This window comes from Cyanistes caeruleus, chromosome 6 (assembly GCF_971803275.1).
Source record: "Cyanistes caeruleus chromosome 6, bCyaCae1.hap1.1, whole genome shotgun sequence".
Lineage (NCBI taxonomy): Eukaryota > Metazoa > Chordata > Aves > Passeriformes > Paridae > Cyanistes > Cyanistes caeruleus.
The window spans coordinates 18,997,956-19,023,069 of NC_141706.1; the positions used below are offsets into that span (position 1 = coordinate 18,997,956).

A 25,114-nucleotide genomic window follows, 5' to 3' on the forward strand; every position below is an offset into this window, starting at 1 on the left:
TGTTTTGCATTTGGGTTTGGTTTTTTTTCAGCATAGTAAGGGCTTGAGAATAGCAGTAAAGCTGCTGTATAACTAACCGAACGCCTATACCAATAGGCAAATTAACTTTACATATAAATTATTTAAGTTTAATCTGTGATTAGAACTCCATATGAGCAGTGATATCACTATAGAAAAAGTATTTTCCTTTTTAGAGAATTGCAGCCTGATAAATAAATGAATAAAGACTTATATAAATGTATTCCAGCACATATGTTGAGAAGCATTCTTATCAGAAATCTTGGAAATCACAGTATTCCCTGTGGTGCCCCTAGTCTGTGTTAGAACTAACTAAAGACTGTAGTCATCTTTTTTTTTTCAAAACATGAAATGCATTTTTTGCAACAATGCCTCAGATGAGACACAAACTCAACAGAGCTTACAAATATTAGACATTGGCTCTTTGCATAGCTTTGCTTCAGCTAACAGGCCCTATTGGTAACTGTAGATGCATTGAAACTCAGTTTTTAGATTAAAATTCATGAAAGATATCTCACATTTTCACTGAAATGTCTATTGTTGGCTTTCCAGTTGTGGTGAGGAAGGAGGGAAGAGAGAAAAAATTAAGAAATGTGGTAAGTAGTACTACTCCATTTGCCTCAGAACAGCAAAAAGACTTTGTGTTCTTCTGTAATCAGTTATAATACTTCATATTGTAGTCAGTAGTGTCTGTCATGGCTCTTGATTCTTGAACACACCTCATCCTGATAAAAATGAGGCAATATTTGATTATTTTGGTGGTTGCTGCCCAGGTTTTTTTTTTCATTCATGAGTCAAAATTATTATTAGGGTGAAAATCCTTGTTTGAGACATCCACATCAGGAATAAATAGATTAAAAAATTAATATAACCAGTCTAGTTTATGAATGGTCAGGAAGAAGTTCACTTTTAAGAGCCTAGCTCTGCTATTCTCATTCATGGTCACAAATCCACTTTTCAGCTCATTTTCATTAATATCAGAAAAGTACTAACAGTAAATAGCCACACAGGAAACAGGTAAAATTAAAGCCCCAAATCTCTAATTTTCTTCTAGGTTTTTATTAATAGCCTCAGAAGTCTGTTTAAGGGTTTTCATGCTTCCAAACAATAACAAACAGGAAAAGAAAAAAAAAAAAAAAAAAAGGGGTATGTGTTTGCTCATTCATAAGCATATTGTGTTTTTCCAGCAGGGTGTGATCCCATTAACTTGTTTAGTTGATAACCTCATATGACCCAGCAAGTCCTCACAGAATGAATCCCTGGCTATTTTTTTTTCTTCCTCCTCTATGCCAGTGATTTCCTGATTCCTTCTCCAGTTGAGCTGCCTTGTTCAAAAAAACAGACTTTGTCAACTGTACAATTGCAGTTTGTGCAATTACTTGCACATCTACTTAATAAAGTATTGGAAGAGGATTGTTGTGCATTTTTTTTCTGAGGGAGAGGGCTTGAGGTCAGACTGAGGTGCTAAGGATTTTTGTTTCAGTGTTTTTGTTTCTGCTTTTCTAATAGGGGTTTAACAACAGTAATTTGGAAAAAAAGAACCTGTTGAAATATAAAAAATTGCAAACAGAGGTTAGTAGGAAGAAGAGTACCATTTCTGTGCAATTCAAAGCCATCCTGCAAGGCATGTTTGCTACAGGCAATACATTTCTATCAGCAGAACCACTCCATAGTGGAGGGACTCACTCTGTAGTAGTCCTATGAAATATATGTGAAAGTATTTGAGAAATTCTCTTCTATTTAAACAAACCTCATTGCCTCTGTAAACTTGCCTACAAGCAGTAGACTAGTATCCTTTAAGTAGCTTTTTTTATTTTCTAGAAGAAAAACCCAAGGTTTTATGGGGTTTTTTTGAACTGGAAATTAAAATTTTGAAGGGTTGGAATGCTCACCATTAGATGGAAAAATGACAGAGAGAGGTAAAACTATAATTTCAGGTATATTAAGTTTTAGTTATAGTAACTGTCAGGCACCTGAGAGCATTTCTTGATTCCAATAGCCTAAGTGAATATTTTGACCACTGGCCTGCTACTGCACAGAAAAAGTGTGAACTTCTCAGACCTATCTCTCCATGACTGTGCTTCAAATCCCTAGGAAGAACATTATATGCCATCTAGAAGTTACTGTGCCCTCTGTCAAGAGAGCAAAAAGATACATTCAAAGGTCATAAATGTGTTTATGTCTGTTAAGACAGCTAGCAGTTTGTCATTATCTCATTTTGTTTACAGGCATCAGAATGGATGCAAAAGTCTTTACTTGGTTGTTGCATTAGAGAGAGGAACTAAATTCTTCCCTGATGTTGTACCAATTAATTACAGCTGCATCACTAAGCCACATCAGTAATGACACAAAGGTAATTTCACCTGAGATTATTCGTTTGCAGGTGAAGAGCTGTCCAGGACTGTGGTAAGTGATACGATAGCAAAAGATCTGGAACAAGAAACATTTTGCCATGATTTCAAATTAAGGGCAAATTCATGTGAAGAAAGAGTTCAGAAACATTGAACTGTTAACTGCATCAGTTATCATCTCAGTAATACTTATTAAAGCAGAACTCAAATTTTGTATAACTATACACATTTAAAATTAATAATTACCCAAAATATTAATGATGAAGTCTCTGACCCATAAAACGTCTGAACCTCAGATCTAGAGGCCATCTGGCTAATTTTTTTTAATCACAGAACCACAGAGTATTCTCAGTTGGATTGGACCCATCAGGATCATGGTGTCCAGATCCTGGCCCTGCACAGGACACCCCAAGAGTCACACCATGTGCATGACAGCATTGTCCAAATGCTTCTTGAACTCTGCCAGGCTTGGTGCTGTGACCACTTCCCTGGGGAGCCTGTTCCACTGCCCAAACACCCTCTGGGGGATGAACCTTTTCCTGATATCCAATTTAAACCTCCCCTGCCTCAGCTTCATGCTGCAAATGATGATATGTTTCTATGCCTGGTCCCATGGATTGTCTGCCTAGGAACTATATTACAGAAAATGACAGATGAGTGTATACTAAGCACTGAGAATAGAAAGTAAGCCTCTTTTACAGCAAAGATATCCAAGAATCTGTTTTTCTTTTAGTATGTGTTTCTCAGAATAGGATTTCATGGGAGCTGCAAGGGTGGAGGCCAGGGGGGGCGGGGGGGGGTGTGGGCCGGAGGATCAAACCAGGTATCAGTATTCCAAACCAAAATTTCCAAGTCTGAAAAGTGAGCATGAATGAACAGCTGTGATGTGTGCAAGACAGCCTGGTATTAATGAACAACATTGCCAACAACACTGACAACATTACACTGATTTCCTGTGTAGCTATTGAGAAGCTAATACCTTAATGGTGGACTATTAATATGAATTAAAAACTAAAGACACACAGATTTCAGTCTGCCTTTCCTTCTGTCACTTATTTTGTACTGCCTGAAGGAGCTATTACCTTCATGTTTCCCTGAGATGTTGGTTCACAAGGGTAGAGTGAGCAGACTCAATTTCACTGAAAGTAATGGAGTGAGATTTTCCAGAATTATTTCCAGTGGGCTGAGTTTGTTACATTCCTTCTGTTGTGAGAATATAAGTAAACAATTAAACACCTTTACTGAAAGCTGAGAATCTTCACAGTCATCACCTCTTCCTATTTCCTTGGATTAGTCCAGCATTTTGGGTTTAGCCATGCTCAATTAACTCATCCAGGAATTGGTCCAGTCAGAAACAGTTGATTTAAGTGAGATAAACTGGGCATCTGCCTGGAAAAAAATGATTATCCAAAATATGCTTTCATCATGAGAAAATGAACTGTGCTATCTCCACATTTAAAAACATATGCTTCTAAATAGATTCCCTTCCTTTGAAAGCTTAAAAAACAGAAAATAGTAACATTGAATCTGAAAATGAAACAAGCAGCTATGAAGTAAAAATCTAGTAACAAGTGTGTTAACGTTTTAATATACTGGAACTGGAACTTGGTACCAGCACCTTCATCAAACCACTATGTAAACTGCATTGAATTAAAGTGATTAAAGCCAGCAATAAAACCAACCACTGCAGAAATGATTGAAATATGTAGGGTTCTTGCATGTGTTTGTACTGGGGACAATAAAAATGCTGCCACATTTAGTCACTGATTTGCTTTAGGATAGAAATAAAATCAGCTGAGAACACTTGCCTGTTTTGTTTCAATTACTAAAGATTTTTCTCTTAAAAAGTAGATCTAAAATTAGAGACATGGTTAATAATTAAGAGGGAACATCCATGGAACTGGAGAATACACAGCAATAAATATCTTTGGCAGGTGATTAAATACTGAATTGGAGCTGAAGCTGTTGATAACCTCAGAATCTCTTTATTGCAAGTGGACACCAATGCTTCCGATACTATTGCTGTGATACTGAAATATGAATCAAGACAATAAGAGTAAAAAAAATAATAATAATTTATTGCAGGTGGGTCTTTTCCTAATCTCTACTTCATTTGAAAATATTTTTATATTATTTTTGGGTTGATAAGCCACTATCTGATTAATCTGTGGTTAACAGCAGAACTAAAATTTTCAAAAATTTATAATTTAAATTTAAAATTTATATTTTCAAAAGAACCTCAGTCCAGCCTCCAAGCACGGGCAAATATAGATGCAGTGAATAGATTTTAAGTTTCTACATGGAGCTCCTCAGTTATTGATCTCACTAAAGTTCATCTTTGAACATTAAAAATCTCAAGAGCTGGCTATATTCTCCAAACAGGGCCAATGGTTGAAAGCCATATTGCAGATTTCTAGAACCTAAAAACACCTGTTGACAGATGTAAAAAGGGGTTTTATTTTTCGGGATGGTCAAATAATCATAACGTAAAATATATCTTCTTGTAATCACATTTTAATATACCAGTTTGAAATGGTTAGGCCTCAACTGAATCTCTCACACTATACAAAGTACCCATTTGCAGGTAATAAAAGAAAATTTGCCAATAATCTGTGATAAAATATGAACTATACTGCTAATTCAAGTAGCACAGATGCAGCATGTGCCAATTTAGGAAATGTGTAAATCCAAAAGGCTACCAGAATCAATCCAATTTTTGCTGAAGTCATGGAAATGTTGGCTTCAGATGTAGCACAGTTATGTACAGTTTACAAAAGAAAATAGGAGCTAACCAATCTATCAGGAGCAGACATGCAAAATGGTCCTTAAAGCTCCTCATGGAATCCAGATTCAGTTGAGTTAAGAAGAAAAACAAAATTAAAAAGAAGAAAAAGGACGTAATAATACATGCACAGTAAACCAAATAAAGTAATTTCAAAATGACTGGAGAGCAACAGTGAACGAAAAAATGCCTTTGGGTACACCATCTGTTTATCCATTCCATATTATACCTTTTCATCACAATTACCTAAAGTGGTATATTTGTGTTTCTGTAATGTATGGAATTCATTACATAGTTTTGCAATGAAATTATCACACTGTGGCTGGGACATCTGCACCCTGTCATATATCATTCTATTCATTTCTAGTTAATTTAATCCTAATATCTGCCTACATGACAAGACAGATGTTCAGCTGTACTGTATCTTCCATAGTTTTCTGCCTTGAAGAAACTTTAAGTCACTGAAAGAACTGACATCTTTCAAACAGACATCTCACGGGTTTGGGAAGTTTGTGTGTGCAGATGTGTGTATGTATATGTTTGTGTTTATATGCCATGTTCTTTTTTCAAGAAATGTGTTTTACAAAATGAAAACCTACTACAGCAACTTTTAAATACAAACATTTTTCATTCCATACACATAAGTTTCTTCTGAAGAATGAGCTTAACTAATATTTTGGTATATTTGTTTAATAATATTCATAAATACAGAGTATTTCTTTCAAATTAACTTTTCACTTGAATGACACAGATTTTTTTTTTTTTTTTTATTTTTTTTTATTTTGAGCCTTGGCCCTCAAAATACCAAAACTCAGTCAGGCTTTCTGGCCAGCAGTGCACATCCTGTCAGACACAAATGGGCCAGCCAGAAGATATTGGATTCCATGTGTTCTAAAGCTGTTAAAAGCGTCATGCAGATGTATCCATGCCATTGGTCACTGGTAGGATGTACAGAAACTTGGAGCATGCTCATGTGGGATAAGGTGTATGACCACAAATGTAAAGGCTTGGTTTTCACCACTCCTGTCACACTCCATGTGGTGCTGTCAAGGCTGTCAGAGAGCTTTGCTGTGCCTTCCACTTATAGCACAACATCCTCAGACCAGACTTGCAGAAGGTCTCAGGAAAACTTTGACACCTATTCCCCAGTCGGGTCCCTGTTTGCCACTCTTCAGACCAATCTTAAATTCCTTTGAGCAGAACAGCACTGGAAACACTGGCAGTATTTCCTCATTTTGACCTAACTGAAGTCACAATTGTGACTGTGGCTTACAGGTCCACAACTCTGTCAGTTAAATCCCTTTCTTAAGTACACTCATGCATGTTCCCTGAATCTCAGCTTCATCCTATGAATCTGTTAGCTGGGAAAATACTGGGAATATCATCTGATGGCAATTTTCTACATATTTTATAGGTGTTTAGAGGCCCCTAGATTTTACCCCTAGGGTAAAAAATGGTGCAAAATATCCAACACAACTCAGACAAAACAGAATTCTCTGCTGAAAGGGGATACTTTCATGGTAACCCTTTTTCAACACATTTGAAGAATATGTAAGTTTAAATTCTGTGCCTGTAAGCTGCCAGATAAGCCAGAAATAAATTATACCCAGCTGTTGTGTTGGATAACAGCAACAGATTGCGTAATGTACACCCAGATAAAAAACAAACATGAATTGATTTAGAGTATTAATTATCTAAAAATGGCAACTGCTCTTCAAGTTGTTTGGCTGATGATATACAGGGTGAAATAATTCAGTTATCTTATATTCACCTCTGGCATGAAGAGAATTTAAAGGAAAAAAATAGCCCTGAAATTTCATCTTGGAATGGATTCCTTTAGTGTCGTCACAATTTAGGACCATGATATCCTGATACACCTTAAAGCAGGACTACTTTAAACAGGGATATCAGACTAAGGGCTGGCTAGCATTTGTTAACACCCATTTATATTTTAAAATGTAATGTTTTCTTCATCTGAATAAATCAATAGACACTACTTTTCCCCTGGAGTCTATGAAATCCAGAAAACAAAAATCACTGCTTGCTTTGTATGTTGGTGGCATTGTAACATCATTTTCAAAGCTTCAAAAAGATAGATTGATAAAAAAAGCAAACAGGTGCTCACGTGTTTCAAACTAACAATAATTCAGTGAACACCAGTATCTCTGGACTGTTTGTTAATTATGTAAGCCTCTCTGCATATAGTACAGCACATGACATTTGTTAACAATTATCATTTGTGTCTATTTCCACAGGCTTAAGAAAGGAAATAACTGTGGTGTATTCTGGCAAATATAGCATGTTCTGACTCTGTGGCAAGAGACCTTCAGTTTTTCAGTAGTGACCGCTGCAGTTTGGATGGCAAAGAATGTGGCTCCAGTAACTGATTTAGCAAAATTCCACTGCCACCAAAAATCTCAGCAGCTACCAATGACGAGTTCTGAGGAGCCCCAGCTTTCTCCCCTCTGAAGAATTACAAAGGGATGTCTATAAGGAATTAAGCCAAATTCCAGCACAGAAAGGCTGAATATTGGTAGGCTGCCTAATACATCTGAGAGATTTTAGGTTTCTAATATGGAATGGATTAACATTGGCAGTGGGCCTAACACCCTCATGTGATATGAAACAGTAGCATAAACCCCGGGATTTTGGGGGGATTGTAAGATTATTTGTTTACGGAAATGTATTTACATAGGGTTTTCTAAAAAAAAAAAAAAAATTAAAAAGGAAAAATTTAAAAGTATAAAAACCATTAAAGAAATGGGAATTCCTGACTAAGACTGTCACCTGCAATTCTCAGAATGGATACAGCCTTCCCCCTTTGGGAAAGTTTGGCCTGTTTGGTGACATCAGGTAACAGTTGTTCAGGCAAAAAATATACGTACTTAAATGAAAAGTGAGATATAACTGGAGTGAACAAAGTGTTCATGAAGTAAAAGTATTGAGTATGAGATTAAATTTTTAGGAAAGTGAATATACAGAATTATTAGACAAACATAGGCCGCTCTGTAGATCATGCAGGGAGGCTCCAGAAAAATAAACATTGGAGTTTGTTAGACTGGATGTCTTAACTTGCAAATACGATCTTAAATAGTGAAAAGGATTTTTAAGTGTCATTTTGCACGTGGGTTCTTTGCAAGAATGATTCATTTATCTTGCTGCACTGTTTTTGTCAGTGAAGACTCAAATTACTTGGGTGACTGTAAGGGTTTTTCAGAAGTATTTGTGATGAAAATATTTTGACAAAGTTTTAAAAGTTCTTAATAATCTTGAGTAAAAAAAATTTTGTGTTTTTTTATATGGCACAAAAATTCTTGGAGATTTTTGCAGCTGCAAGTTGTTTCTTCTTTAATTCAGACCAAGAGAGGAACAAAAGATCAAGTTATTCAGTGTTGAGAAGGGTTCTCTTCTTTTGGTAAAGAACTTTAAAATACTCTTTTGGTTTTGCCTTTATTGTTCCCTCATATATATAATATATCTATATGTAGAAACAGTAGACACAGAATTAGAATCCTAAAAGCCAAACTTCCAAAATTCAAGCTGTAGACAGGAATCAGCCTATTGTGCAATCTTACTTAAAAACTTTTTAACAATATATGTTTAAGAACTTCATTGGGAAACAGTCTAGTAGCTGTCAACCTTAGTTGGCTCCAGGGTGAGCAGATGACTAAACAGGGATTTAGAGGAATTTTGAAGCAGAAACAGTGAATTAAATGCAATTTTTCCTGTGCATAAAGCATTAATGTCTTTCAAGTCTGTTCCAAAGAACGTGAAAATGTACCTGAACAAAAGTCTACTATTTATACAACTCCTAAAGACTGGTAAGGCAAAAGTAGGAGAATCAAATGTATACAGAGGAAGGTTATGGCGTCTGTACTTATAACGATTTAACAGATTGATAAATCTGAACTGCAAAAGTTAGAGACTGAAGCAGAACAAGGCTCTCATTCAGCCTCCTTCATATCTTTGCTGAAGCACTGGAAAACTAAACTTTAAAAAATACATTCTTTAAAGCAAATCATTGGATTAAATAATCTTGGATGAATATAACCACAGTGATTATAATTCTTTTACATGTTCCTTTAAAAGACACCAGTCATTTATTACTTTAAATTTTCATTATTTTCACTAGCAAATAATCAGAAAATTAAAAGCACAAAGCAAATTTTTCTTCTAGTGTGTGCAAGTTTGAAGGCCTTTGTGTAATTTGGCAGTGATTTTAAGTGTCTCCTTCTGTACTAAAACCCTGTGTGCAAGGGTCATGGAACCCTATGCAGATTCAGGGCTCATAACTTTATTAAAGTCAGTTGGAAATGAGTTCCCATTCCTGTAAGAATCTAAACGTTCTCCAGGACAAAAATATAAATAAATCCACAAGGATTGCATCTAACATTGTGAGAAACATTTGCCATAAAATTCATCTGGTTTTCTGCAGAACACAAGAGTTCAAACTCAGACAAGATTCGAGTGAGCTGGTGCTGATGGATGGCTTTGATATATTACATGTAATGCACATGGTTATGTTTCTTCCCTCTCATAGTCAAATACAGTTTTAATAGCAAGGGACAACCTGGAATGGCTTTGTCTCTTTTAAAAATTTATAAAGCAAATAGCTCAATGTAACCTCAGTGCCCCCTAGGACTCTTCATAGCTGTCATAATATCAGTGTATAAAAATATAGAACTATGCTAGAAAACTTCTTTTAAGTATTGAGTTTATTCCTACCTGAAGAACTCAACACAAATCAATGGATGAGGATAAACAGAAGGAAAATAGTCATATAGAACAAAATTGCATGTTATATTTGATTTATCAGAGGTTGGCTGTTCAGTGGAGTTGTACAAAGTTGAAGATGAAAAATAGCACCCTGTATGGATAGTCTTCACCAATTCTTTGTGGAAATCCTTGGGTTTTAGTCCTTATTTTTAAAATGCACAAATTAGCAAGATAACTCATGTTTTTAAAGTGCTATTCTAGATATTAAATACATTCAGGACTTGCCCCCATCCTTCAAGGCCTCCTTCACTAACCTGCAAGTCAACTTAGCTACCTCTGTGACACAAGTGATTGCTCTGACTGATTAGACAACCTTTGGTTACACCCCATTTGCCTCTTTCTGAGCCAGTAGGTAGCTCTGAAAAGTGCCCTAAAAAATAAGTTGAGGTTTCATCCTGACAACATGCAGCGCTATTTTTTCCTGTTAGTTTTTATACATTTAAGTCATTAGGGAACTCTGAATGTATCAATTTGTTGCTTCAATAGAGTGAGGTAGCTGCTAAATTTATTTGGTTTATACTTGGTGATTAAGGGAGACCGATTCTCTTTTCCTGCCCTTTGAGGGAGCTTATGGTGTTATGGGGGGCATGTCAGCAATAATTAAGAAATATCCTGGTACAAATCCCAAAAGATACATATTTTTATAAGTAATTCCCCATGGAAAAACTTTAAAAATGATGTACTTGTTCTGAAAATGCTTCAGGCCTTCTCTAAATAGATTATATTGCTGGTTTTTTTAAGAGTGCATGACTTGAGGTGCACATTTTGCTTGCGACTCATAAAATCATAGCACAGTTATGTGAGGGAAAACACAGGAATAATCTGCAGTGAACTTCAATGCCTTACAAAAGGCATTATCATTCAGAAAATAACCTAGACTCCTATTTTATTCAATTGTAATGCAATAAGCAGGATAGTTTCTTAGGTCACAACCAAAAATATATTTTTTTGGCTTCACACTTACTACACTATTTTACAATTTTCTTTATGCAGACTTTCATCTCATTTGGACTCCATGGATTGAATGTCTTTTTCCCTTTAGATGTTAGACCTCTAGTGTGGTACATATTTCAAAATGTTTTCATACTGCACAATGCCTTAAGCCTTATGGTGGGTGTGCTTTGCACTTCATTTTTCCTAGCAACTTCATGTGGTATAATTGCATCACTTAGCAGGATATCAACCACAGATGCAGTCCTTGAAACAATAACCTTTGTGTCAGCTGATTTAAAGGTGCTTCCACTTCTTGGTTGCAATAATTTTTGCCTAATTTAAAAGAACTGAGCATGGGATATTAAAAATATTGGTCAGAAGCCAAGCAACCTAACCTGTTGCATCTCCTGCCTAGAGGCCGGTGAAAGGAAAAGGGGAAAGGAAAGGAAACTGGAGCACATATAAATCCAGGTGAAAGCAGAAAAGAAAGAAAAATGAGAAAAGGCTAAAGGCTAGAAGAGAAAACTTTGGATACAGACAGTAATTCAGAAAACCTGTAAGCATGGATTGACACTGGTTCTGCATGCCAGTCTGGGGTTCTGCAGTGGTAATAACCCCAGCACATATATGGAATTTCTTTGGATACAAATTTTTTTAAAACCCTCAAGACTTTAAACACCCAGCTTAGAAACTTGGACTCCAAGAAATATCCCTAATAGCCATCCCAGTAGCTGTGACCTACTTTTCTTAGGGTCCACTGCCTTGCTGAACTAATGCTACACATTCCCAAAAGTAAGCTCCAACATGGAAAAGCTCACATTACTGGCACTATTGCACAGTAAGCAATGTGCCCCTGTAGATGTTGAGGTGGAAGCTTTTCAGTGAGGACTACTTTGAATAGTGGCTACCTGCTGTGTGCATTCCCAAGTAGTTTAGGAGCATCAGCTTAACCTCATACCACCATTTCATCAGGTGAAGTTTTAACTGTTAAGTGATTCATCCTAGTATTGCATAAAAAAGTCTGTGGCTAACTTGGAATTGGATTCCGTATTTTCTAAATACAAATAAATTTTCTAAATACAAAGATAATATTCATCAAAACATATTTCTTACCTTGAAGGGCTATAGTTTAATTCATGTACTTCTAATCACGTATTAAAAATCCATCTTTTCCATACACATCACAGCAAGTGCAATAAAACAATACATGCTGGTTACTTAAACAGCTATTTATGGCACTTGTATTTATAACACATGTCAAAATGGGAAGGCAGAGGTTGGAAGAAACAGATCCAAGAACAAAACTCCTCGCCCTTCAATGAAGGTCAGGGCACATAATGGAGTAGTCACACTGACCCTCCCAAAGGAGCTGCATTTGACACACCACATTTTGGTGTTTTATTCTGGTCCGTCATGGAGTTGTACAAAGCACTGAGCATAGTTAAGAAGCTGGCTTTTGCCTATATTTTCAAGAGGGAGATAAAAGATGTAATTACAAATATGATTGTATTTTACATGCAGTGTCTTTCTGATTAATATTGATCTATCCATAAATAGGAAGAGCTCAAACAGCTGAACAAGCCTGGATCCTTTGTCCCATCACCCTTTCAAAGGTAATTATATTTTAAAAGAATATTCTGTCCTCATGAGATACTCTGGCCCATAGGTGTTGGGGGAGGGAAAAAAGTTAGAGTGACCGACCGGAAGCGGGCGCGCTGTACGAGGAGGCATGGTCCTTCCTCCCCACCCCCCGTTCATATTTGTGGTTATGCTAGTTATAGTTATGATGCCAGCTGCAGGTGGCAATGACGTGAGCAGGCGGAAATGACGCGCCGAGCTGGAAAATATAAAAAGCTGAATCACTCCTTAATTAATTAACGCCATTTGCCATCCTCCATATTGGTGTCTGTGAGCAGTGGACCGAGCAGGCTAGAGGTGGTCGTCGTGTCGTTCCCGAACCAAGTCACCTAGCCGGTTTAACGGCTACACATAGGAAGATAACTAAATGTGAAATCTGGAACAAGGACCTACGAAAGCTGCCACAGTGAAATGACTAACTGTAGAGATCAGCACATACCGATAGAATGAGATGGACACAGAGATGTACCAATAAGTGGGTAATAGTCCAATCCTCTTCCTTCTTCTGTTTCTTCCACGTGGATAAAGCAAGAAGGATTAGGCATAAGAGAAATTGCCTGTTAGAAAGCAGCTGATGCTTATTTAGAGACATGGACTACTAAAGGAGGAAAGTCCTTATAAGTTTAGAAGAGAATTTTCTCCTGCCAAAATCACAGAAGTAGTGTAGAGATTTCTTGATTCAAAATCATCACAGTGCTACATCCTTTCTTCTATCAACATCCGTGTCATTCGCATAGCTATTGATGCTTTGATCCATCTTCTCTCTGATCACAGGTATTTTCTTAAATATTCAAGAGAGGGTGAACTACCCCAAGCAGCACACCTGTGTCCAGGAGGAGGAGATCATATCTCACATTTCCAATGTCTTGTACATACATGCCCTGCCTCCCTCACAATGGTTTTTATCCATATTCAAGGCTTCCTTAAATAAAAACAAGGTATCTCTGCAGTTGTGTACCAGAATCTGTACCTGCATTCCTCTCATCTGTGCCTTCTTGCACTGGTACAGCTCCTCTTGTTCTGCAAATCCCTTAAGAAAGTCAAAGCAAGGCAGCTTTAGCACTCTTTATAAGATCAGGGATTCAATAATCTGGCTCAAGTTTTGTCTCCCTTTGATCTTCCCACAATCTTCCATTTTCACTTCCATGCATTATTGCAGTTATGATTCAGTAAAACTCAAATAAAGCTGATGCTATAGAAAGCTGGTCTGGAATGTTACCATGTGCTTAAAGCTAAGTATGAGGATCTAAATGAATAGTTATGGATTACAATTATTTTTTAAAATTACCAAAAGAATCCTACCTTTGCATTAAAAAAAATGTTGTAAAGTTAAATCACTTATAAAGGAAAAAAACCACACATTTTTAAATTAAAAAAAAAATTTCAACATTAAGGCTCAAAAAAATATTTTTATAATATCAGAACTGTGCTCTAAACCTTGACCTGGAGTTTTAGATCTTATTTTTTAATTTTATGACGTCTCGGTTGGGTTTTTTTTGAGTTCATGAAGAAAGTGAGACATGAAAATGGGATTTTTTAGCTAGAAACTCATACATTTAGATTTCTGGGTTTAGGTTTTGGAAAAAATGCACCTAGTTGTTTTCTTATTACAATACTGCTGGTTTTGTTCACCGGTCCATGTTTTTCTTGGAATGTGGTAATATGGAATGTTTTAAATTAGAGGTTTTGCTTTTTACTATCCAATGTCTACTAAATAAGTCCATCATCTAATTCTAGAATTGTGAAGCAGCATACACTTGTAGCCAGCAGTACATATATTTTGACTCCAGAGAACTGCTCTTCTGTTCTAAATTTACTGCAGAAAGCTTCAGAGACAAAAGAAAGGCTCCTTGCCAAACCTAGCTTTGCTTCTTTATAATGATCCTTTAGGTCTCTTCAAATACCCCAACTAAATATTGTAAACTGCTGAGAAGTTTCCAGCAAGAGATAAAAAACGGTTGCTAAGCTTTAGCTGACATAACATTTTGTATATAGAATTGTTTCAAATTAAACTATGGAATGAATGAAGGCATTAGATTGGATGCAAATATTAATCAAAGTCATATTTTTTACCCTAATTTTAATTATAATCAGTTTTTGAAACGTGAGCCATACATTATATTAAAAATATACATAATATGATCCCTGCTACTGCAACCCACTGCATATTTTGCCTCTCACCACAACAATCCCTATTGTCTGCTGAATACACATGCTGTTTGGAATGTGCACTGACGGGTGCATTAGCAGTGTTGAGAGACCCTCAAGGGGGTTGGATTTGGGGTTTGGTTTAAGTAAGAAATATAAAGCTGGAATTACAATCTGATATTTATTTGAAGCTCTAGAAGGCTACCCATAAAATTTCTTTTCTTAAAATCAGAACAATTGACCCTGTGATTGATGCAGTCTGTTGGCTCCTGTTCCCAGGTCTGACACATGTCATCTGTTGAGAGATATCTTGTCCTAAAATTTGGGCTAATAACTCAAAATTATCCTACTTTTTATTACTCTCTGCTTATTCTACTGCATCTATCTGAGCAGGAACAGTCTCTTACTATATGTACACTGTGTAAAATTATGGTCTCTCTCCCCCAGCTGAATCACTAGGTACTGTTGCAAGTGTTATTTGCTACACCTATTTTTTTTCCCCCCAAATGAAAAGATTTCACACCCCACCAATCCAACAGTTTTGGAGTCCACAGATTGATGTTATATTTCCAAAAAAGGAGAACAGGAATTCTAAACTCTGAGTGTCTCTCTCCTTAGCAAGACACTTTGCCCAATGTAAGAAATCTATTCTGCCTCATACAGACTGAGACAGACAGCACAGTGGAACACTTCCTAGGCTGGCTTTTCAAACATCGCTCACCATGGAACAACCTGCCGGAAAAAAAACACCAAACAATCCAGTACTTAGAATTGCAATGGACATCTCAGAACCACAAGCTATGATCTGTTTCAGTTTGATTTGAGTGCTCCTTGATTGTCATTGATAGTGGTTTTGAAGCAGATTTACTAAGAACCAAAACTCTGTCCTTTTAGAAACACTTTCTCTTGGAGAACCCAACTCCAAGCTCATGTGGTAGTTGTGAAAGTACATGAAAGTATATTTTTCTCAATATTTCATAAGCCATGGATACAAGAGGACTCAGATTTAATGAAGGAAAAAGAAATCATTCCCCATCTAGACATTTAGAATGTACTGAACTAGGTATTGTCCTGAAGACCGCAGACTTGCACATTTCAGATTGTGCTGAACAATTCAAGATGCCTCTTCAATCTCATCCCTCCCACCACTGCTCCCAAGCAAAATTTTCTAATACTTTGCTTGAAAGGATACAATAATTTCTCTTTGTAGTGTGGGTGTTGAGCAGGTGCTTGTGAAGAACAGGAGGGTTCCCACCCAGGTGGCATAGAGCAATTAATTTGGAAATTGATGCCAATGCACTATGAGGGTCATAAAGAATTCTGACACTTTATGGGTAACATTTCTCATATTTTTTTAGCTAATAAAGTTTAACACTTGGACAGCTCAGCTAACAGGACTGTGGACAAACCCTCTACCTCCCATCTAGAGCTATGGTGTTTTACAGTACAACGTAAGACACATGGGAAGTTCTGTCCTTTAAAATCCCATGCAAAAAAACTTAACAAGAGAAGTTGGAATGTAATAACTTCTCATTAGAAATTTTTTATCCACTAATCTACCTTTGGTCCAAACCAATCACCTCTTCTCCCCTTTCCCTACTTCCAGCAATATTTATTTATAGATTTGAAAATATTTAGATGTAAGTTTTTGGGTTCATTTTAACAAAAAATAAGACCAGTCAGGAATAACAGACACTTGGTGTTTTGTTTTTTTTACTTATGTGGGGAATATTGGTCTGCTGGGTCTATTAATAGGACTAATGTTACCTGCAAGTGCTCTTGGATAGGGTTTGTACTAGACAGACATACATTTACTGCAAAAGGTTGATATATGGACCTTGGAAAATCAAAAGAGCAGGTTAAGATAGTACTATTATTCTTTTCTTCCTCATGTTTATTCTTCAGCTTCTAGTCAGCTTGTACAACAAGGAACAGCTGCAAAACAGGCAGGATCTATAAATGAAAACAGAAACAAAATGTCACATTTTGATAGTATTAACTAGTATTTTCATGTGTGTTCACACTGGAGATTGTGCCAAACTATTCTGAATGTTCTATGAACATTCACACTTCCAAAAACTTTGACAAAACTGGATTTCGGTTATGGTTCACACACGTACTCTTGCAGGAGGCAAGATTTTCATCATGTTCACCAGAATGCCACTAACTGAAGGAAATGCAATAAACTGAAATATAAACTGAAAAGAAACAATTCAAGCTTTATTTGTAATAACATTGACAGTAGACAATGTTTTTCCTTCCACAAAATGAGTTATTCTTTTTGTTTAATAAATCTGTTTCCAGAAGGGCTCTGGAACAGATATTTGTGTTCAGTACTATGTGAAACTAACACATGCATGCAGACTCACAGCTCCCATTCATAGAATTTATTGTTACATCCAAAAAAAAGTGTCTCTCGCTAAGACACTATGTAGAGCAGGGATGCACAAGGGGGTTTTTTTTAGCAGAGCACATCTTTGTGTTCACTTCTATGGTAGCACTAGAACAGTGTTGAATAGCATCCATATGGCTATCTCAGTCCTGAGATCACTTCTTTGGCTTCAGCAGATTGTATGAAAGGTGTATTTCCTTCCTTGGAGCCAGACTTTAAGATGAGAGTCTCTCCTTGTCGTTCCGATTGGGAACGGCTAGAAAGAACGACACGGGACTCTCAAGGGAGTCACAACACGAGAATTCCTCAGTTTATTGCTTCAGGCCTGTCTTATAGACAGATACGTGGAAAGTACAGAAAAGAAACTCTTATTGGTTAGCAAAGTGCTACATTACCATCATTGGTCAGGGGCGCTCTGCCCCCCTGACTCTCTCCTGCAAGGAGAAAAACAAGGCTGCAAAACAACACCTGCAAGGCTGTTTAGTGTCCCTGAGAATTGTTTTAATTCCTTCTCATATTTTTCCCAGGATACTTTCTCAGGCAGCCTGAGGAGCCATGCGGCCTGCAATTTGTACAGGCACTGTGGTTCAGATTTAGCATCCATATCTCCTAGTGCACACAGTTAAATGTGTTCTAGATTACTGAAAGCTACACAGGTGGATTTCTTCTCCTTAGCTGTAAAGCACTGCTCAATAAAGGTTTCTGTTTGCAGACAAAGATTAGATTTCAATGCCAGTAAAGCTGAAAATTAATTTCTGTTAGGACGAGTGACTTCTTCATTCCATTTGAAGAGAAACCATATACACACAAGAGAAGAATCTGCTATAATAGGAGGGAGGAAAGTAATGATAAAGGTGTTTCCCTTGAAAAATACACAGTCTCAGCATTCGAAAAATTACATTCAGGTGGGCTTGATTTTCCCTCCCAGAAAGTAGCATGGTAGCTGAAAGGTGTTTTATCATCAACCTACTCAGCATAGGTGAGATTCCATATTTTGCCATCCAGATTTTGTTCTCCATAGAACAAGCTCAAAGAACATGTGGTTTTTACTACATACTATACAACAAAAGAGCCAAGGAAAATATCAAATGGGGACTCTGTTGCCCATCGCTTTAGGGCAGTCAAGGATATAGAAAAAAATAACCGGGATCCTCTTCACTTTAATAAATAATTACTTCTGCAAAATTGAAAGGGCACATGTGTAAACACTGTTCCCTTATTGCCTTTCTGAGAAAATTCTATTTCAGGCAAAGCACTTAACCATAGAGTTAGGAACTTCTGTTCAAGGGGCAGGACTAAAGCCATGATCCTTCCTTGCTATTATACATTAACTGCTCTGGTCAATTTGGTCCACCTTTGTCTCCTTATTTCCACAATTAAATGATCTTCTTTATGATTTTTTTTTCCTTTGGTATTTAACTCAACCCTTGCACTGCAGCTTGGGTCCTAAATGTGATCTGAATTCTCCCAGCTGACAAAGTACCTGCAAGAACTGTATTAGCACACAATGAGATGTTACAATCCTTAGTTAACTTTGTGAGTTTCTCTGTGGTTACCTTACTAAATGTAACTTGCTTTTAGGCTTGTCAATTCCTATTTACAATTTTACATGCTCCAAAGTAGAGCAAAGATTCCCCCAAATATTTTGTGTGGTTTTTTGTGCTAAATGCTGCACAAAAACACAAGGAAGCAGTTTTCACTTCAACAAACTACGTATGCATGCAAGGAAAACCATGAAAATACTTGTATTGAATATTTCCCTGTTAAAACCCCTTACAAAGCTCACTATTTTTCACCAGAGTCATAGTGCTAAGAAACTGCTTCATCATAGGAATTAAAAAAAATATTTCTTAGGTATGTGTGCAGCTGATATTTCATGGTTTCCTTTCACAGATTTCAGTGGCAACCATTCACACACATTATACATGTATTTAATTTTTTATACTGTGATTTCAAGATGAGGTTTGAGCCCCAAGGTGTCTTCATTTAATAAATGCATCATTAATGCACACACACACACAAAAAAAAGAACAAACCCTCACTTGGAACACTGCTGTCTCTGTGTGTGTTACTCCAGAATTGAAAAAAGGAGAAAGTGGGAGGAGAGAAAGAAGTTAGGTTTTACAGTAGTCTTATTTTTAAAATTTAAATGAAGAAATCAAAGAGATGTTGTGTCAAAATGTACTCACCAGTTCTATTGTGGTCTAAGGAAATTTCAGTTTCCAAAGGTCACCTTGGTCTGTGGTTTTGGCTAATTCCTGCAAGGACTGAGGTGCAGCTTTCAAAGTCTCATGGTTTTGCATTAGAAAAATGCTCAGAGGGGAAGAAAAAGAGGGGACTGTTGTTAAAGAATAAATTTATATGACATAACTAATTCATCACTACACATTTTCCTTGATGATAGCCTAAGTGAAGAGTTTGGTTTCCTAATCTTCTCTAGCATAGTAGTATTTTTGCATGTTTATGTCAGATTGCATTCTTCTTCAGGTTCCCATGCTAGACTTCTGTCAAAGTAGAGATCTTTGTAAATTTTCTGGGTCAGAATATGAAGCTACTGGTCAAATGAGAAGAGGTAAGCCCCTCTAACATCCCTGGCTAAGTAGTCCTGGAGGAGGACTCTAATGCTGGGAAAAGAAAATGCTCTTCAGTAGCTGCTGTTCACATCAAATGCTGGCTGTGTCCCTGGAATGATATGAAAGAATATGACAATCTGCAGTTAATAGTATGAAGAACACTACTTCAGTAAAGGTTGCATTAAACCCTCTGGAATCTTACTCAGCTCACAGCTAGCCTCTGTTCTTATGGTTATTTCTGCATTTGAGCAATTTACAGGGCAACGTTCAATGCATGAACAATTCTAGCAGTAAGATTCAAAATCTCAGTTCTGTCTCACTTGTTTGTTACACCTCTGGTACTCTGCAACCCTTTGGGATCTGCTACAGGAAGAAAAGTGCAGAAAATCTCCAAACTATCTCGCCAGTAACTTTGTGAAATGCTTGCCTCCTCTTTCACCCTCCTTCTTACTTATAGATCCTGCTAGAAACTGCTGAGAATGAAACAAAAAAAATAAAAAAATAAAAAAGAAGAAAAAAAAGAAAAGCAAGATTAAGGCCTTCAAAGGATTTTCAAAGACAGTTTGCCATATGAAACTAAAATATGACTGTATTACTTGTTCAGTTCACACAGATAGCAGGAGGGTTAAAACTCACCATGAGTTTTAGATGGAGATGTTTGTCAACTTCTGTCCTCACTCAGGCTGTTCCACCAGGCAGAAAGCAATGCAAAGTTGAGAAAGCACCATAGTCTTAATCTTGCTCCAGGTCCACTCATTAACAGTAGTATTATTATTCAAAGAAGCATAGAACAGCTGAGGCTGAAAAGCACCTCTGCAGATTCTTTAACCTAACTCTCCTGCCCAAGGAAGGGTCAGCTACAGCAGGTTGACCAGGACCATGCCCAGTCAGACTTTAAATTTCTACAAGGGTAGAGAATCCACAACCTCTCTAGACCTGTGTCAATGTCTGACCACTTTCAAAGTCAGAGCATTTTTACTTGTATTTAATTGGAATTTTTTGTATTTCAGTTTGTGCTCACTGCCTTTTTTCTTCTCACTAGATGTCACATTTCTTAGTGATGGTCCATAACTAAAAATTCTTCTCCCCAACCCTGGTCAGTATTTTTTACTCACTCAATTTAAATTGAGCTCTAACCCCCATATCAGAAGCCATAAAGAACTATAGTAAGAATTATTCTAATACTGAACCAGATATTAATTAAGGATATGAAGTCTCTTCTTTGTCATGCTCCTCACTCCAACTTTCTCCGCTTATCTTCCAGCAGCATTTTTTTGTGACAGGAAATAAACAACATAAAACATAACATTCAGGGCCATGCTCTGAAGACTAGCTGTCTCTGTGAAGAGTTATCCCAGGCTTCCATTCTGTCTGCTAATTATCAAGTAGCTGAACTATTTAAAAATTAAAATAATTTTTTTTTAAGTCTCTGCTAAGCTGAGATCTTTTCCTGGCAAGTTCATGCCTGGAATCAATTTTTATAGCCACATTACCAAACAAACTAAAAATACAGGAATTAATAATGAAAAATCTAGTACTACCTGAAGTATAATGGAACAGGCATTCTGCTGTAATAATTCCTTTAGGCCTAGAGAAACTAAGCAATGTTAATTATTAATCAAAAGCAAAGCACCCATTTTTAAACATTTTTCGAGGAGATGTGCTCATTTAATTTCTTGCTACCATATATTATTTTATATCAGTACCTGTTATTTGAAGCCAGCAACACTCACACCAGCATGAGGACAGTGATCAGAAATAATACCCACAACCCACACAACACAAGGCCTTAGGAAACCATTGAACTAATCAGTGTCTCTTCCTCCTTGTGGCTGTGAATACTTCAGAAAATGAGCAGCCCTAACAGAATCCCAGAATCATTAAGGTTGGAAAAGGCCTCCCGGATCATGGAGTCCAACCTTTTACCAGTCATTAACACAGCACTAGCAGTACCACATGGCTAAATCACTGCAGCAAAGGATTCCTGAAGGTATACATACAGGGCCAAAAGTAGATCATGTTTGTTTCAAAAACCATAGATATCAAGGAAATTTCCCTAAAGGCCATTTGGTTTCACAGTGTTCTTATTTCTTAGCCTTTCTTGTGGAATAAAAAAGTTTCATCATCTTTTGTTTCTTGACAGCCTGTTATGTGGGAGAGGTGAAGAAAATCAGTTTTCTAGATAATTGCTTAGTTCTGAAGGAACATCTGTGAAGGAGAGGTGAAAATAAGCTGAATGGAGTAAAAACTATAGTCAATAAAAGCTAATGTGGATTTTGAAATGACACACCATCAAACAAAGCTTTATCATTCAGACTTAAAATGCTCTTTCTTCAGTCTTCTCATACCCATTCTTCATTATCTTTTATGCTGATCTTGGTCATCAGTCTGGAATGAAGTACTATTCTCCCACTACAACCTTAAGGTTGCTGTGAATTAATTGTATGCTTCTTTCAGTCCTCATTACAGTCTTTGACACAAAGATGAGTTTTCACAGAAGTGAATGCCAGGATGTTCTGACTTTCATTGAATATTCTCATTAATCCATTCTTAGGACAAAGACTAATGATAAAGAATAAGCACAGATATTAATTATTTTATTTCTCATGGCAATTTTGGGGATGTAATGAGAATGGAATGATCGCCCCTTTTTGGATCTTAAAGTAAGAGGGTATTTTAAGTATATAAAAATATTCAAAATTAATTTATTCTTGTAATTAAACCGTGATAAGTCCAGAAGCTTAAAACACATCACATTAATTCATCTTTGTGCCAGTTTTAAGGGCCCAGACCTGTACGTGCCAATTAGAGTGAACAGAAGTAGAGGATACAGGTCAGTGGAGAGCAGAGCATCACAAATTATTTTTTTCAGAAAATTGATGTGCTGAAAATATACAATAGTATAGTCCTGAGATATCAACAGGATGTAATATTGTATCTGTTTGTATTTTTATTAATTTCAAAAAGATGTTCTATGTTAGTGGCTGTGCATTACCACATTTTCTTAGTTATCAATGTCTTTCATCTCAGTATGGATGGCATATTAACTCATGGTATATCTTGCCAGAAATCAGTGAATTGAACTGTACCTCATCAGACAAACAGCATTTTTTAAAAAAGAGTTAAACCTATCATGATTATTTCTGAGAGACTTAGTACAGAGTAAAATCCATATAACTTTCATGATATACCCATCTTTGAGAGAACAAATACTGGGAGAGGGAAAATATTATCCCATATGGGAAAGTCATTGGGGAAATCTAGGTTGTTTGAATTGTTCAGAGTAGCACAAAGCCCTTAACCCTCAACAACTTCTTCTACTGGCCCTTTCTTCTCAAAAGTTAAGAAGAAGGTAAGAGGACAAATTTCTCATGAATTCCATTTGAACCCCAAGCATTACACTTGTTTCAGCAGGAGGCAGATGGGATATTCTAACTGCTGAGGTGATTAGGGAATTATTGATGATTTATACCAGGACAGGAGAAGATGTGAAGAATCCTAGCAAGGCATATCATTACTTCCAACCAATTTTGAAGGTAAGTTTTGTGTCAATCCCTTTTTTATGAGCATCCTCAATTTATCCCACAGCTTTTGTGGGTTTGGAGCTATATCATAGACATGTTTTAATTCAGGGCTAGTTTCAAAATAATTCCATTTGTTTGGAAGTACTTCATTACAGAGAGGAAGGGCTGGAAATATTACTGATACTTGGTGTCATAACGTGTCAGTAAACAGGATGAAAGCACTACCTTGCCTGTGTGCTCAACCCATTTTCAGACAATTTCACAGATCCTACTCACCTTCCAAATGCCTAGCTCAAGGACATACCTGTTGTTGACCCACTCAGGGATCTTTGAATAAATACAAGCGATAATACCCGTATTACAACTTCTGAGTATTCAATGTCAGTGGCATGTTTGTGCTAAGCCACCAAACAGTTAGATCTCGAAGCATGAGATGGAAATGATGAACAGGTATCGTGGTTTTAAACCAATAACTAAGAAAATTACTTACTTCTTGCTGTGAGATATGGATTAGAACAAGAGCAAAACAGGCATACAACTTAAAAGGGAAAAAAAAGAAAGTTTATTGACAAACTACAACAACAAGAACACCAGAATAAACTTCCAGAAAAACCTTTCCATCTCCTATCTACCCACCACTTCCCCGTTCACATGACAACAGAGACAAAAACTCTGGAACTTTGATGGCTAAAACAGTCCCAATTCTTGCTAGTCTTTTCACCAGTCTTTATAGAGAAACAGAAGTTTCTTCCTGTTAATTTATGGAGTTTCTCACAAGAAAACTATTTTTGTTATAGTTTTCTATTGCCCTAATGTTAGCTGCTCAGAGCTGCTATTATTACAGTTCACTCCTCCCATTTTCACATCACTCTGAAGTGCGTATGGGCCATGAGTCTAGAGATAGCATTTTTAAGGATAAGTTATTCAAAGGCAAAAAAAAAGTCTTCTTCATCTGTTTCTGTGAGCTTCAACAGAAAACAGTTTTCTCATTGCCTCTCAAGGCTTCAAATCTCCCAACAGTTTTCTCATTGCCTCTCAAGGCTTCAAATCTCCCAGCACTTCACTATACTATAATTACTCTTTACTCAAATTTACACTTTGAGCACTATTCCTCTCTAGATCTTATATCATGAATTAAAGGAGTTCTTTTCAGGACTTCATTGTCCATCTCCATAGTTTTAACAGGGAGATATTTCAGCTTAATTAAAGCATCTTCTTAATTCTCTACCTTCCCTGAAGCTTCTTTTCTTTCCTGTCACTGGTAGTTTATAAAGTCTCTTTTCATGTTGATCTCTCTCTCTCTCTCTCTGAATAAAAAGATTAATCCGCAAGTCTCATCTGGGTAATAAAAGAGTTAAAATCTTGCCCAGGCTTTTGTAGATGGTTCGGAGATCTCTGCCGAACAGAAGCTGGAGCCGTCTGCGATGGGAAGTTCCTCATGGCTGCTCTGGAGCGTGTAGTCGCTGCTCCAACCCGCTGCAAGTCCAGGGCCTCTCTCTTTCTTCACTGAGCAGTTTCTAGTGAATGTAGTTACAGCAAAACCTGCAGCCGAGACAGAGATCGGCTCGGCCCGGCCCGGGGAAAACCTTCCCCAGGCCCCCCCATCTCCCGGCCGGGAGACGGGGCAGGCCCGGCCCCATCCCCGCCCGGCCGCATGGCCTGGGCAGGGACGGGAGGCCTGGAGCTCCGCCACCCTCCACAGCCAGGAAACAAAGAGAGCCTAGAGAGCTCTGCTTTTACATTTTAAGGTAGGGTTCACAAGTTGATCCTACTTTTCAATGGCCTAAACTGCTGTCAATTCCCAGCAATGACCGATAATTGGTCAGGAGAAAAGACTCCAAGCACTTCCCAGCAACTCCAACTCCCTTAAAGGTAAAGTAACTCCATGACAACAGGTTTCTCTGGGAATATCTGTATTTATTTGGAAATTTTTCCTCCTTCTGACATTTATATAACTGTATGATTTCAGTATTTCTTAC

At 37.1% G+C, this 25,114-nt stretch overlaps 1 protein-coding gene across 1 annotated transcript in view; it reads left to right on the top strand.

Annotated features, from left to right (window-relative positions):
- Positions 1-24,535: 24,535 nt before the first annotated feature.
- The window catches only part of LOC111930828 (uncharacterized), a 51,202-nt gene continuing 50,623 nt past the window's right edge, over positions 24,536-25,114 (top strand). Inside the window, exon 1 of the transcript XR_015287974.1 lies at positions 24,536-25,007. The gene's annotated coding sequence lies outside the window, so the exon portion shown is untranslated. The remainder of the gene's footprint in view (positions 25,008-25,114) is intronic.